This window comes from Salmo salar, chromosome ssa09, assembly GCF_905237065.1.
Source record: "Salmo salar chromosome ssa09, Ssal_v3.1, whole genome shotgun sequence".
In the NCBI taxonomy this organism is placed as follows: Eukaryota; Metazoa; Chordata; class Actinopteri; order Salmoniformes; family Salmonidae; genus Salmo; species Salmo salar.
In genome coordinates this window covers 106,487,192-106,503,869 of record NC_059450.1, presented here as the reverse complement: position 1 = coordinate 106,503,869, position 16,678 = coordinate 106,487,192, and the positions used below count along the sequence as shown (strand labels likewise).

General features: G+C 40.1%; 1 protein-coding gene across 6 annotated transcripts in view; it reads right to left on the bottom strand.

The window, feature by feature from the left end:
* LOC100306788 (fibroblast growth factor 12) overlaps window positions 1-16,678 on the bottom strand; it is a 162,080-nt gene that overhangs the window by 11,109 nt on the left and 134,293 nt on the right.

Here is a 16,678-nt window from a genome sequence, read left to right as displayed (position 1 = left end):
TGTCATCGCATATGTAGGAAGTGGAACAACATGGTTGGTTAAGGCATATTGAGCAGGGCTAGAGGCTCTACAGTGAAATAAGACAGTAATCACTAACCAGGACAGTAATGGACGAGGCATATTGATATTAGAGAGAAGCATGCATAGCCAAGCGATCATATGGGTCCAGTGAGTGGTTGGGCTGGCTGGGGACACGGCGATTCAGACAGTTAGCAGGCCGGGGATAATAAGCTAGCAGTTAGTAGGCCGGGGCTAACAAGCTAACAGCTAGCAGTTAGTAGATCGGGGTTAGCAAGCAAGCAGTTAGCAGACTGGTGCTAGCAAGCTAGCAGACCGGGTCTAGCCACTTAGCAGACCAGGGCTAGCAAGTTAGCAGAAGGGCCTTTGGGGGACATCGCGATGGAGGTAAGTCGGTTTTTGCCTCTTCGTGCGGTGACGTCGATAGACCAGTCGTGGATTAGTAGGGTTCCAAGTAGTTCTAGGTAGCTAGCAGGCCGCGGTTAGCAGAATGGGCCTTCAGCAGACGTCGCACCTGAGGGGCTTGTTGGAATCCTCGGGCAGATTATGTCAGTATTCCAGTAGTAGAGGATCGGCAGGGTTCCGTGCCCCGTACCGGCAGTAGGAGGGGTCCGGATATTGTAGCCCAGGAGTGGGCTTCGGTGGTAGCCCAGGAGCCCTAGCCGGGCTAGCTTCAGGCTATTTGGTGCTTGCTCCGGGATGGAAACGCTAGCCAGGAGTAATCACTCGGGATTGTGGTTAGCTAGTTGCGAAGATCCAGATGAAAATGTTCAGAGTTTGCGGTAGGAATCCGGGGAAATGGAGAGAAAAAATAGGTCCCTTATGCTCTGGTTTGAGTCACGATTGTACGAACTGGCGAGAGCTTTCCGAGCTACAGTGAGGGAAAAAAGTATTTGATCCCCTGCTGAGTTTGTACGTTTGCCCACTGACAAAGAAATGATCAGTCTATAATTTTAATGGTAAGTTTATTTGAACAGTGAGAGACAGAATAACAATAAAAAAATCCAGAAAAACACGTAAAGAATGTTATAAATTGATTTGCATTTTAATGAGGGAAATAAGCATTTGATCCCCTCTCAATCAGAAAGATTTCTGGCTCCCGGGTGTCTTTTATACAGGTAATGAGCTGAGATTAGGAGCACACTCTTAACGGGAGTGCTCCTAATCTCAGTTTGTTACCTGTATAAAAGACACCTGTCCACAGAAGCAATCAGATTCCAAACTCTCCACCATGGCCAAGACCAAAGAGCTCTCCAAGGATTTCAGGGACAAGATTGTAGACCTACACAAGGCTGGAATGGGCTACAAGACCATCGCCAAGCAGCTTGGTGAGAAGGTGACAACAGTTGGTGTGATTACTCGCAAATGGAAGAAACACAAAAGAACTGTTAACCTCTCTAGGGTAGGGGGCAGTATTTGCACAGCCGGATAAAAAACGTACCCGATTTAATCTGGTTATTACTACTGCCCAGAAACTAGAATTGTTTGATTTGGATAGAAAACACCCTAAAGTTTCTAAAACTGTTTGAATGGTGTCTGTGAGTATAACAGAACTCATATGGCAGGCAAAAACCTGAGAAGATTCCTTACAGGAAGTGCCCTCTCTGACCATTTCTTGGCCTTCTACACTCTCTTTATTGAAAACTGAGGATCTCTGCTGTAACGTGACACTTCCTACGGCTCCCATAGGCTCTCAGAAGGCGTCAAAACGTTGAATGATGACTTTGCAGGCCATGGCTGAAAAACAGTAGTGCATTTGGATAGTGGTCGATCAGAGAACAATGAGACTGGGAGGCGCGTGCACGAGCCGACACCATGTTTTAATTTTTTCGTCTTTGAACGAAAACAGGGTTTCCCGGTCGGAATATTATCGCTTTTTTACAAGAAAAATCGCATAAAAATTGATTTTAAACAGCGGTTGACATGCTTCGAAGTACGGTAATGGAATATTTAGAATTTTTTTGTCACGAAACGCGTCGGGCGCATCACCCTTCGTCACCCTTCGGATAGTGTCTTGAACGCACGAACAAAACAGAGGATATTTGAACATAACTATGGATTATTTGTAACCAAACCAACATTTGTTATTGAAGTAGAAGTCCTGGGAGTGCATTCTGACGAAGAACAGCAAAGGTAATCCAATTTTTCTTATAGTAAATCTGAGTTTGGTGAGGGCCAAACTTGGTGGGTGTCAAAATAGCTAGCCCGTGATGGCGAGCTATCTACTCAGAATATTGCAAAATGTGCTTTTGCCGAAAAGTTATTTTAAAATTGGACATAGCGATTGCATAAAGCAGTTCTGTATCTATAATTCTTAAAATAATTGTTATATTTTTTGTGAACGTTTATCGTGAGTAATTTAGTAAATTCACCGGAAGTTTGCGGTGGGTATGCTAGTTCTGAACGTCACATGCTAATGTAAAAAGCTGTTTTTTGATATAAATATGAACTTGATTGAACAAAACATGCATGTATTGTATAACATAATGTCCTAGGAGTGTCATCTGATGAAGATCATCAAAGGTTAGTGCTGCATTTAGCTGTTGTTTGGGTTTATGTGACATTATATGCTAGCTTGAAAAATGGGTGTCTGATTATTTCTGGCTGGGTACTCTGTTGACATAATCTAATGTTTTGCTTTCGTTGTACAGCCTTTTTGAAATCGGACAGTGTGGTTAGATTAACCTGTCTAGGCTAGGCGGGACGAATTCGTCCCACCTACGTAACAGCCACTTGCAGCCTGTGGCGCGATTTTCAAAATCTTAAAAATCCTATTACTTCAATTTCTCAAACATATGACTATTTTACAGCCATTTAAAGATAAGACTCTCGTTAATCTAACCACACTGTCCGATTTCAAAAAGGCTTTACAACGAAAGCAAAACATTAGATTATGTCAGCAGAGTACCAAGCCAGAAATAATCAGACACCCATTTTTCAAGCCAGCATATAATGTCACCAAAACCCAGAAGACAGCTAAATGCAGCACTCACCTTTGATGATCTTCATCAGATGACAACCCTAGGACATTATGTTATACAATACATGCATGTTTTGTTCAATCAAGTTCATATTTATATCAAAAACCAGCTTTTACATTAGCATGTGACGTTCAGAACTAGCATACCCCCGCAAACTTCCGGGGAATTCGCTAACATTTTACTAAATTACTCACGATAAACGTTCACAAAAAGCATAACAATTATTTTAAGAATTATAGATACAGACCTCCTCTATGCACTCGATATGTCCGATTTTAAAATAGCTTTTTGGTGAAAGCACATTTTGCAATATTCTAAGTACATAGCCCAGGCATCACGGGCTCGCTATTTAGACACCCGGCAAGTTTAGCACTCACCATAATCATATTTACTATTATAAAAATGTCATTACCTTTTGTTGTCTTCGTCAGAATGCACACCCAGGACAGCTACTTCAATAACAAATGTTGGTTTGGTCCAAAATAATCCATCGTTATATCCGAATAGCGGCGTTTTGTTCGTGCGTTCCAGACACTATCCGAAATAGTAAAGAAGTGTCACGCGCTTGGCGCAATTCCTGACAATAAAATTCAAAGTATTCCATTGCCGTACGTCGAAGCATGTCAACCGCTGTTTAAAATCAATTTTTACGTCATTTTTCTCGTAGAAAAGCGATAATATTCCGACAGGGAATCTCCTTTTCGGCAAACAGAGGAAAAAATCCCAAAGGCGGGGGCGGTCGGGGTCACGCGCATAAGCTAGTGTCTCTTGATGGGCCACTTGAGAAAGGCGATAATGTGTTTCAGCCTGGGGCTGGAATGACGACATTCTGTTTTTTCCCGGGCTCTGAGAGCCTATGGAAGACGTGGGAAGTGTCACGTTAGAGCAGAGATCCTTAGTAAATGATAGAGATGGCAAAGAAGTTCCAGAAATGGTCAGACAGGCCACTTCCTGTAAAGGAATCTCTCAGGTTTTGACCTGCCATTTGAGTTCTGTTATACTCACAGACACCATTCAAACAGTTTTAGAAAATTTAGGGTGTTTTCTATCCATATGTAATAAGTATATGCATATTCTAGTTACTGAGTAGGAGTGGTAACCAGATTAAATCGGGTATGTTTTTTATCCAGCCGTGTCAATGCTGCCCCCTAGCCCTAACAGGTTAATGAGAGTCTTGTCTTTAAAATGGTGTAAAATAGTCATATGTTTGAGAAATTGAAGTAATAGCATTTCTAAGGTATTTGAATATCGCGCCACGGGATTCCACTGGCTGTTGAGTAGGTGGGACGATTTCGTCCCACATACCCTAGAGAGGTTAATCTCCCTCGGCCTGGGGCTCCATGCAAGATCTCACCTTGGGGAGTTGCAGTGATCATGAGAACGGTGAGGAATCAGCCCAGAAATACACGGGAGGATCTTGTCAATGATCTCAAGGCAGCTGGGACCATAGTCACCAAGAAAACAATTGGTAACACACTACGCCGTGAAGGACTGAAATCCTGCAGCGCCCGCAAGGTCCCCCTGCTCAAGAAAGCACATATACATGCCCCTCTGAAGTTTGGGTGACAACTGGGTGAAAGTGTTGTGGTCAGATGAGACCAAAATGGAGCTCTTTGGCATCAACTCAACTCGCCGTGTTTGGAGGAGGAGTAATGCTGCTTATGACCCCAAGAACACCATACGCACCGTCAAACATGGAGGTGGAAACATTATGCTTTGGGGGTGTTTTTCTGCTAAGGGGACAGGACAACTTCACCGCATCAAAGGGACGATGGCCGGGGCCATGTACCGTCAAATCTTTGGTGAGAACCTCCTTCCCTCAGTCAGGGCATTGAAAATGGGTCGTGGATGGGTATTCCAGCATGACAATGACCCAAAACACACGGCCAAGGCAACAAAGGAGTAGCTCAAGAAGAAGCACATTAAGGTCCTGGAGTGGCCTAGCCAGTCTCCAGACCTTAATCCCATAGAAAATCTGTGGAGGGAGCTGAAGGTTCGAGTTGCCAAACATCAGCCTCGAAACCTTAATAACTTGGAGAAGATCTGCAAAGAGGAGTGGGACAAAATCCCTCCTGAGATGTGTGCAAACCTGGTGGCCAATTACAAGAAACGTCTAACCTCTGTGATTGCCATCAAGGGTTTTGCCACCAAGTACTAAGTCATGTTTTGCAGAGGGGTCAAATACTTATTTCCCTCATTAAAATGCAAATCAATTTATAACATTTTTGACATTCGTTTTTCTGATTTTTTTTGTTGTTATTCTGTCTCTCACTGTTCAAATAAACCTACCATTAAAATTATAGACTGATCATTTCTTTGTCAGTGGGCAAACATACAAAATCAGCAGGGGATCAAATACTTTTTTCCCTCACTGTAAAGGTTAGCTGATGACCGCTAGCAGTGGTTTGCTGACTGATAGCTGGTAGCTAGTTAGCTGACTAGCTTCAGTTGAGGGATTCCAGATCCGAAGTAAATAGAAATACTTTAGAAAAAAACAGATCACGCCACATTGGGTGAGGCGGGTTGCAGGAGAGTATTTAGAAGTTGAGGTTAAGGAAAATATTTTAAAAAGATATGCGAAGAAAAATATATAAAAAGATATATACAAGGGACACGACAAGACAAAGACAAAGACGTCTGACTGTTACGCCATCTTGGATTATTATTAAGCTTGGGCCAAGAAACATGAGCAATGGACATTAGACCGGTGGAAATCTGTCCTTTGTTCGGATGAGCCCAAATTTGAGATTTTTGGTGCAAACAGCTGTCTATGTGAGACGCAGAGTAGGTGAATGGATGATCTCCGCATGTGTGGTTCCCACCGTAAAGCATGGAGGAGCAGGTGTGATGGTGTGGGGGTGCTTTGCTGGTGACAATGTCAGTGATTTATTTAGAATTCAAGGCACACTTAACCAGCATGGCTACCACAGCATTCTGCAGCAATACGCAATCCCATCTGCTTTGCGCTTAGTGGGACTATAATTTGTTTTTCAACAAGACAATGACCAAAAAAAAACCTCCAGGCTGTCTAAGGGCTATTTGACCAAGAAGGAACGTGATGGAGTGCTGAATCAGATGACCTGGCCTCCACAATCACCCAACCGCAACCCAATTGAGATGGTTTGGGATGAGTTGGACCGCAGAGTGAAGGAAAAGCAGCCAACAAGTGCTCAGCATATGTGGAAACTCTTTCAAGACTGTTGGAAAACTATTCCTCATGAAGCTGGTTGAGAGAATGCCAAGAGTGTGCAAAGCTGTCATCAAGGCAAAGGGTGGCTACTTTGAAGAATCTAAAATATATTTTGATTTGTTTAACACTTTTTTTGGTTACTACATGATTCCGTATGTGTTATTTCATAGTTTTGATGTCTTCACTATTATTCTACAATGTAGAAAAAATAAAAAAAATAAAGAGAAACCCTTGAATGAGTAGGTGAGTGCAAACTTTTGACTGGTACTGTATATCCAATCCAAACATTTCTGTATCTCCTACAATGAAAGCAGTACTTCCGCTTTAAGGTTTAATAACCCAGATTTCCCGCCTTAGGCTGCTTCCACTGGATGATAACATTTACTTAAAAACTGCATAATGTATTATTATAATACGTTTATAAGACTTCTGCTAATCATGTATGCCCCCTTATAATGCCTGAGTAAATAACAGTTATTTTGAGTTGAAGCATTATACCTGCAGGTTGTGTTACTAAGCTCACTTTATACCGGAGAAGAACACTGACTAAGCAATAAGGCTCAGTTCCAGGTAGCGCAGGGCAAGCTGATGAAAGCTATTGAAGCAGGAAGATAAAAGGCCAATATGCTGTAATAACCCAGTACACCTCAAAACTGGAGGCCACTCACTTTACTGTGCTGTGATACCCATATCCTATCAAGATTATCCAGGACATGTCTTTCTTCCATATATCTTCTTTCTACCCGTCATGGTCTCCATCAATCGATTTCTGAAATGAAGGAGGGAATCGCAGCCAGAGCCTCCTTATTACACTCCCATCACCACCAATCATCACTAACTACAGCAACAAATGTCTTATCCTCCTGATAACACCACTGTCACACTTATGACATTACATAACGCAAACGTAGCGGTAGGAGACTGTAGCTACAAAGGTTATTTATTTCCTCGGCCACAGATCTTGATCAAGTAAAATGACAAAAAAGCGAGCACACGTCAGTTTAACAAGCAAAGACAGCAATCAACGCAATCACACCCCACGATCACACTTTTTCCTTTTGGTTCCTGGGTCGTTCAACTGAAAGAGTGCCTTTTGCATCCCTCTGATATTTTAAGTATACATTGTGCACCAATATTACAATTCTGCTATATTAGTGCCCTTTCATATAGTCCACATGGAGAATATTTTTTTATATGAATGAAGACTTGCTAAAGTGCCAAAATTCAGCATTTTGACATGTATCTTCGTGCACCCTCTCTTGACCCCCAACTGTACCGAAGTTCTCACCATCATTGCAAAGCCTTAGTTCATTTTGTTGTTTTGACAAAAGCATGAACTGAACTCTCGTTTTAAACTATTCATTTTAAAATATTTTTTACAAAAGAAACATTGAACATCCAATAGTCAAATCATAGTGTAAAAGCAGGTGAGCTGGTTCTACTCTTTTTGGCCTTTTTCTGGTGTTTCGTGGTGTAAAACTGAGCAGCTCGAGCATAACACGTCAACACTGTTTCCCATAGATAAACACAGGTGTGCATTGATTGTCATGTATCTTGCCCTGGAGGCAGCTCTGCAGAGTGGTCACTAGCTAGCACAGCCATAAAGTCATAAAATCTGATTTTAAATCTAACCCTCACTCTAATGCCTAACCCTACACTAAGACCAAAAAAGAACATTTTTGTTTTCATATATTTTTACAATGTAGACAATGTTGACATTGCAGCTAGCCCATCTAGCAGGAATCACTAAGTTCTGCCTCCAGGGTAAGATTCATGACAATAAATGTCAACCTGCTCGATAGACAGGCTGGAAATGTTTTAACAATTTCCTTTTTTGTTGTTCTTGCTTGCATTCAATTGCCACTCCTTGTTGCACACAACCACCTTCCAAAAAAGTTTAATTTAAATGTTTTTATTGTTGGATATAAAAGACTGTAAAAACACCAGCAAATCAGCTCCAAGTGATTACCATTTTGGAAATCTGTTCCAAAGTATTCCCACTCATAATAAAGATGGAGTATATGTGACCATATACAAATGTAAACAAGGTTTGAAATGATTATGTTTTAGTCTATTATATCTGCTTGGGCTTTTTGTGGCCAATCTTTTTGTGGCCAAATTTATTTATAATTATGCTTCGCACCCCTGACTATCCGATCAAGAAAAAAATGTCCACGGCTGAATCTGGCGTAGTGCACTACTGGGTGTAGGCCCATTGGTGAGGTGGGGAGATGAGGGGGACTGTGGAAAGTTTTTACTGACATTTTAATCGATCGTTTGTGCTATTACTTCTATAAAAATATCCAAGATAGTCAAGTAAGTTTTGACATTGATGAATTTGAAAAATGTACTGCAGTATTTATTAAATTCACATCGTGGGCAATGCATAAAAACACGTTTGACTTTGATCTGAGAAAACACTGACGATGCAACCATTGTGGTTTGTTCGTAAAACAATGGTTGCTTGTTGACACTGAAAGAACCCCCCCTTCTCTGCATATAGAAAATCAAGAATTGCATTTTTAACTTTTATAGACAGGCATCAATAATGAATTAGGGATGGACCCACAGCACAGTGGCATACAAAGCCAGTGGCCCCACTCTCGCATTCTCTAAGAGCCACACAGATATACATGTACAACTGCTAAGAGGCCTGTTGTAGGGAGACTGTGTTTTATGTTGGGATGTCAAACAAACTAATGGCTCCAACCTCTGCAATTCCACTCTTTAGGGAGTTGTCCTTCCCCTTTGAAATCTGCTGTTGATCTTGGCCAGAATAACAATACCCAAGAAATACAATATAGTGCTCCAAAATAAGGGGGTAATGGTATTTTCCAAACCTCTAGGACACATCTGTTTAGTAGGTGTGTTATGCAGTATCAGAACAGAAATTACAATAATACTGTTATTGCATCAAATGGTTGTTTTATACAACAGAATAGAGGGTTCTTATAACTCTATTGTGTCTGTGTGAACTGAAAGTGGACCTCTGGGAGATTTAACACTGACAGTGGATTTACGACGGATTGGTGATAAAGACCGCATTCCATAGCATGATTAGTGTCTGTGCGCCTGACTGGAAGGTACCAGTCAGGCTCGGGGCCAGACCCTGGTTTCTACACAATGAGAAGTCTTTACAGCAGATGCTGTTTGCTGTTAACCTCTCTAGGATAGGTGGCACCAAATCGTCCCACCTACGTAACAGCCAGTGTAATCCCGTGGCGCGTTATTCAAAAACCTTCAAAAACTTCAATTTTTCAAACATATGACTATTTTACACCATTTTAAAGACAAGACTCTCGTTAATCTAACCACACTGTCCGATTTCAAAAAGGCTTTACAACGAAAGCAAAACATTAGATTATGTCAGCAGAGTACCCAGCCAGAAATAATCAGACACCCATTTTTCAAGCTAGCATATAATGTCACATAAACCCAAACCACAGCTAAATGCAGCACTAGCCTTTGATGATCTTCATCAGATGACAACCCTAGGACATTATGTTAACCTCTTAGGGCTAGGGGGCAGTATTTACACCGCCGGATAAAAAACGTACCCGATTTAATCTGGTTACTACTCCTACCCAGTAACTAGAATATGCATATACTTATTAGATATGGATAGAAAACACCCTAAAGTTTCTAAAACTGTTTGAATTAATTATTAGTATCTTTCATATGAATCTGAACCTTGTGACCCATTCCATACATATGTCCATACATATGTTGTTCGTCATGAACATCCAGGAGGATGGACTTTGCTATAAAATGCTGTGGCTCAAATCCGGTCGTTGACAGCTTTTTCTTCTTTCCGTCTCCCGGTCGGAATATTATCGCTATTTTACGAGAAAAATCACATAAAAATTGATTTTAAACAGCGTTTGACATGCTTCGAAGTATGGTAATGGAATATTTAGACATTTTTTGTCACGACATGCGTCCGCGCGTCACCGTTTGGATAGGGACCTGAACGCATGGACAAAACAGAGGATATTTGAAAATAACTATGGATTATTTTGAACCAAAACAACATTTGTGGTTGAAGTAGAAGTCCTGGGAGTGCATTCTGACGAAGAACAGCAAAGGTAATCCGATTTTTCTTATAGTAATTCTGAGATTAGTGAACGCCAAACTTGGTGGGTGTCAAATTAGCTAGCCCGTGATGGCGAGCTATCTACTCAGAATATTGCAAAATGTGCTTTTGCCGAAAAGCTATTTTAAATCTGACACCGCGATTGCATAAAGGAGATCTGTATCTATAATTCTTAAAATAATTATGTTTTTTGTGAACGTTTATCGTGAGTAATTTAGTAAATTCACCGGAAGTTTTCGGTATGTTTGCTAGTTCTGAATGTCACATGCTAATGTAAAAAGCTGGTTTTTGATATAAATATGAACTTGATTGAACAAAACATGCATGTATTGTATAACATAATGTCCTAGGAGTGTCATCTGATGAAGATCATCAAAGGTTAGTGCTGCATTTAGCTGTGGTTTTGGTTTTTGTGACATTATATGCTAGCTTGAAAAATGGGTGTGTGATTATTTCTGGCTGGGTACTCTCCTGACATAATCTAATGTTTTGCTTTCGTTGTAAAGCCTTTTTGAAATCGGACAATGTGGTTAGATTAACGAGAGTCTTGTCTTTAAAATGGTGTAAAATAGTCATATGTTTGAGAAATTGAAGTTATAGCATTTTTAAGGTTTTTGAATATCGTGCCACTCGATTCCACTGGCTGTTGACTAGGTGGGACGATTTCGTCCCACATACCCGAGAGAGGTTAAACAACAGGTTAATATTTTTACTAAATTAATGCAACAGGTTGAAATGATTTGAATACCGGAAAGGATCACTGATTCCTTACACTGTGACTTTGACTACATTTGCGACAGAAAAAAGTATTACATTTAGAGAGGTAACAGGAAACATCTAAGGAGAAACAGCTATTACATATGTCATTGGACATTGGTCTAGTAATGATACCAGGAAAATTTTACATGGTTATGGAAATGAGAGACCAGTCATATAATATAATATGGGAGTGAATCGTTAGACTCGGTGGTGAGATGGCGCATGCTAAATTAAGTGCACATAAACGTTGGGGTACATTAAAACAAACAATGAATAATTTGAGGGAGTACAGTGGACTTTTATCAGTTTTTGTTTGTAGTTAAAACTTTTGGGTTGGTGAATCGGTGTAGTATAGTGAATGCTAACAAAATGTTGTGTTTTTTTCCGAAATGTTGTTTTTTCATTCTCACTTTGGAATGTTTCCCGAGACTATGGTCTTGAGGAGAGCAGTGAGTGAGATTGAGGCCGTAAACTAGCAAATTAAATAAAGCCTGTCCATTTTTGTTTATTTTTACCTTAAGGTCTGCAAATACCCACACACAACACTCTTGTTATGACTATTTTTTGGTGTTTTTAAAATACTATGTTTGATTTATTGTGAGTGTTCTATTTCCTTTGGGTTTTGTGAGTTTTCCATTGGTCTTTGTGGCAAGGTAGCTTAAAGGGGCACACACACACGGAATATTCTGAAGTTTTTCTATTCTGAGTTTTAATTGAACACGTGAATTCTTTTGATTAGAAATGTACTGGAAACTTACTGGAAACCGGGGATAGGAAATGTATGAAATGTTTGACTGTTTTACATTAATTAGTCTAATATAGTAAGAAATACTTCTTTGAAGGGTTTGTATGACCTCTGACCTCTCTGTCTTGACTTTCCTGTGTGGTTTGATCACCCTCACTGGAAAGCTATTTGGATAATGAATTTAGGTCATTTGTAATACTGATTTGAAGGTAATTTGTAATATTGATCATTATGAAGAAGGAGAGGGCGTTGCCTTTGACTACGGGTAGGCTGTCTTAAGTCTATTTTACTATGACCATATGGGTACAATTATTTTTCTTTATAGAGTTATTAAGGGCATCGATTCTAATTCGACTTAGCTACTTGAAATGATTTTGTTTTATTTTTAACCAGTAGTACTGTTTTTTTTTACACATTACTCACATTGGGAGTCATGTGTCAAAATTGGGGGGTACTAATCCTCTGAGGTTTTAGATTAACCTCTTGGCGTTCCCCTAGGATAGGGGGCGCTAAAGCGATTTTTGAAAAAAATTAGTGCCCATTTTAAACGGCCTCCTACTCAAACTCAGAAGCTAGGATATGCATTTAATTAATACTTGTGGATAGAAAACACCCTAAAGTTTCTAAAACTGTTTGAATGGTGTCTGTGAGTATAACAGAACTCATATGGCAGTCAAAACTCCGAGACAGATCGAAACAGGAAGTGGAATTCTGAATTGCGAACTCAACTTCATCACGTTGCCTATTAATCACACCGTGAGCTATGGTTCATTGAGCACTTCCTATTGCTTCCACTAGATGTCCCCAGTCTTTACAAAGTGATTTGAGACTCCTACTGTGAAAACTGAATGAATGAGATGCAGTGGAACGTGGTCACACGGAGAGGGCCATCACCATTATGACGCCGACGCCCCTGGTTACCCTCCCCTTTCGAAACGTTTTGAAACACAATGCAATCGTCCCCCTCGAATCTTATTGGCTCTCTTGTTGAAAAACGCCCTGAAGATTTATGTTATACAAAGTTTGACATGTTTGAACGAACCTAAATGGGGAAAAAATGCATTTTCTCGAAATGGCTGTCCCGTGGCCGACGGAAGTTTTGGAGCAGCCTTCAGACGCGCTAACAAGAACAAGCTCTTGGAACATAAAGGAGTATTTTTTTCGAGCGAAAATACATTTGTTGTGGACCTGGGATACCTGGAAGTGCTTTCTGATGAAGACAACCAAAGGTAAGGGATTATTGACAATAGTATACAAGACTAGATGTGATATGCGATTGTTCCAAGATGGCGCTGACCTGTAACGTTAGCCTATTTTTCAGAGTATCGCATCCCCTTTCATCGCAAAGTATGATTACCCAGTAAAGTTAATTTTAAATCTGGCATTACAGGTGCTTTCAAGAGATATTCATCTATAAATCTTAGAATGACAATATTACATTTAAAAAATGTTTTCGAATAGTAATTTAGTAAATTGTAGCTCTGTTTCATCGGATGCATTTGAGGGAAAATAGTTAGTCAACGTTACGCACCGATGTAAAATGCTGTTTTTATATATAAATATGAACTTTATCGAACAAAAGAATGCATGTATTGTGTAACATGATGTCCTAGGTGTGTCATCTGATGAAGATTGTCAAAGGTTAGTGCTGCATTTAGCTGTTTTTTGGTTATTTGTGATGCATGTGGTTGGTCGGAAAATGGCTATGTGGCTACTTTTACGATATACTCCTCTAACATAATCTAATGTTTTGCTTTTGCTGTAAAGCCTTTTTGAAATTGGACAACGTGGTTCGATTCAGGAGAGGTGTATCTATAAAACGATATCATTTGAAAAAAAAAAATTTTCGCTGGATGTAGGCCGCCCAAGGGTTAAGTTTACACACCTTGAGTGATATGTAGGAGTGTATTGAGCTCCCTCACGACGCCAGGACAGCGGAGTCAATCACCACCTTCCTGAGACACCTGAAACCCCACCTCTTTAAGGAATACCTAGGATAGGATAAAGTAATCCTTCTAACCCCCCCCCCCCCTTAAAAGATTTAGATGCACTATTGTAAAGTGGTTGTTCCACTGGATATCATAAGGTGAATGCACCATTTTGTAAGTCGCTCTGGATAAGAGCATCTGCTAAATGACTTAAATGTAAATGTAAATATTGAGTGACATGTGAAGAAGTGTATTGTTGTGTTGTTTGTTCTGTTCTGTTTGATACAAATCTCACCAGATTAGGTCTGCTGGACTGTTGGAATTTCTCCTGATGGGTTACAGGTCTAACTTCCTGATCCTTTGGCCCTGCAGTGAAGTTGACAGTGATGGGGAGCATAAGCCAATTTGAAAAAAATAGTTTCAATAGAATGTGTTATTCTCTTTGACATATGTTTAGACATTGGTATTACGAATCATTGGTAAAGGTAATAATTTATCATATAGTCAATGCTTGTCTGGATTTCCTGAATCAAAAATGAACTGAACTAAACTATTGTTCTGATCTGTCCTCTCTTGAGGTCATCATGAAAGGTGACGTCAGTCGGTGTCTTAATGCATGGAAGAGATAATTGGACCGAACAGTGTGTGTACCTCAAAACCCCCTCTAACTGTCTGAATTAAAGTGACAAAGGTGTTCAATACGGCCCTGTCCGCACCACTTCTACCGAGAGACCTGAGTCAGAGCCGGCAACCGGTGTACAGTCTCCAATCTAAGCTATCAACTGTTTTATCTCTCATGTCTTCTCTCTCAGGAATGTGACAGGAATCCATGTGGAGTGAGCATGGGGAGAGATCTTTTCCAAACTTCTCTTATGTTGCTGGTATACTGGTTGACAAATGGACAAGACATAATAGGTGGTAAAGGTGGTGGCGGCCCAGGTGAGACATTGAAATTGGGACATTATCATGGGCCATCCACTTTGAACTATGAAGCTATCTGAAGAAGAACCAATGAAGAAGACGGCAGAAGATTGAGTGCCTAAAGTGAGGGGGCGGAGGGGGGGGGGGGGTTAGTCAACGTTGCCCAAAATTGTTTTAGACTTCTCTAAAAAATTTCATTTTGGGGTATCAGGTTGATTGTAGAGATCTACAAACTGCTAAAATTATAGTCATTTAGATTAAGAATGCATTAAGATACTGATCTGTATTATATTCGTGATAAGAAAGTTAATACTAGAATTATAGGATAATTATACTGTATGTTAATATAAATGTACATTCTGCCAATGTCGATGTGTGTTAAATTGAGGGTTTTGAGTGATTGGTCCTATCACTGAGCAATGTCGTTGTCAATTTCCGTTGGATAATTAAATTGGGTTTGATTATGATTAGCAAACTGAATGATTTTTAAAACTGAAGGATTGATTTGAGTTTAGAATGTTAATAACTTTATGAGTGAAGCAATTAATGTATTATGGATTGATTGTTTTGATTGCTGTTGTGAACTAAAAGATGTTGACACTATTCTCAGCATGCCCTGGTGAATGGAGAGGGGAACTCTGATCCAGAGAGTGAAACTGATCCTAATCTATTTGATCTATAGGTGTTGCCTTATAAATAGTGGAATCATGATGCTTGTCTTGGGTCATGTTCATTAGGCAGCAATGGAATACATTTTAATAAACCAGGAGTCACTACCTGGATTTGTTCAACAACATATGCTAATTTTAGTTTCTGGGATGGAAATAGTTATTTCTACCATGCTGATGTATTGGGGTGTGCTAGATAACTAAAGCTTATTTTATTAAACTCCATTGTTGCTTGCACTGCATTATGCATTAAATATTAGCTTTCACTGTCTATGAAGATATGGCCTTGAATCATATAAACTGTATGCATCTTTTGTTTTTCTTCATGGGTTTGTGCAGGTGACTGTGTATCATGACCTCCCTAGACAAATTGGTAGAATGCTTAGAATATGTGTTGGAGGTTTAAATGGGAGACAGTGCTAAGTTTCTTGGGAGGAGGCTGAGCCAGTGATATAGCAGCCGGATAAGTGATATGTGCAGGTATCCATGCAATTAGTTATTGCTTTTATGCTTCTTGGTTTATGAAGAATGTATGCATTTTCTACATGTGAATTTATTGCATCAAATTGTTGTTTTATGCAACAGAATATAGGGTTTTTATAACTCTATTGTGTCTGTGTGAACTGAAAGTGGGCCTCTGGGAGATTTAACACTGACAATGGATGTACGATGGATTGGTGATAAAGACCGCATTCCATAGCATGATTAGTGTCTGTGTGCCTGACTGGAAGGTACCATGGAGAGATGGCTCGGGGCCAGACCCTGGTTTCTACACAATGAGAAGTCTTTACAGCAGATGCTGTTTGCTGTGAATTATTAGTATCTTTCATACAAATCTTAAACTTGTGACCCATTCCATACATATGTTGTTTGTCATGAACATCCAGGAGGATGGACTTTGCTATAAAATGCTGTGGCTCAAATCCAATCATTGGGCTTCTCAACGAATCACCTACGGGTGGGTTGTCGATAAGCTTCATTATTGCAATAATTAATAAATGTTATTAATACGTTTTGAATAAAGCAATATCCCGATTGGTGATTGACCTTGTCTCTCCTCATTATTGATTAGAATTTCCACGACAGGAATGAGTGTATTATGGTCAGAGGGCATTGATGAAATCGCAATTTGGAGAGCTGTTGCTATATGTGTGTGTGTGTGTGTGTGTGTGTGTGTGTGTGTGTGTGTGTGTGTGTGTGTGTGTGTGTGTGTGTGTGTGTGTGTGTGTGTGTGTGTGTGTGTGTGTGTGCGCTGTACGATATCTCATGGTCCCCAGAGAACGACCCAAAAACAAAATGGGGAATATTGGGACCATATTTATCAAACATTTCAGAATAGGAGTGCTGATCTGGAATCAGATTCTCCCTGTCCATA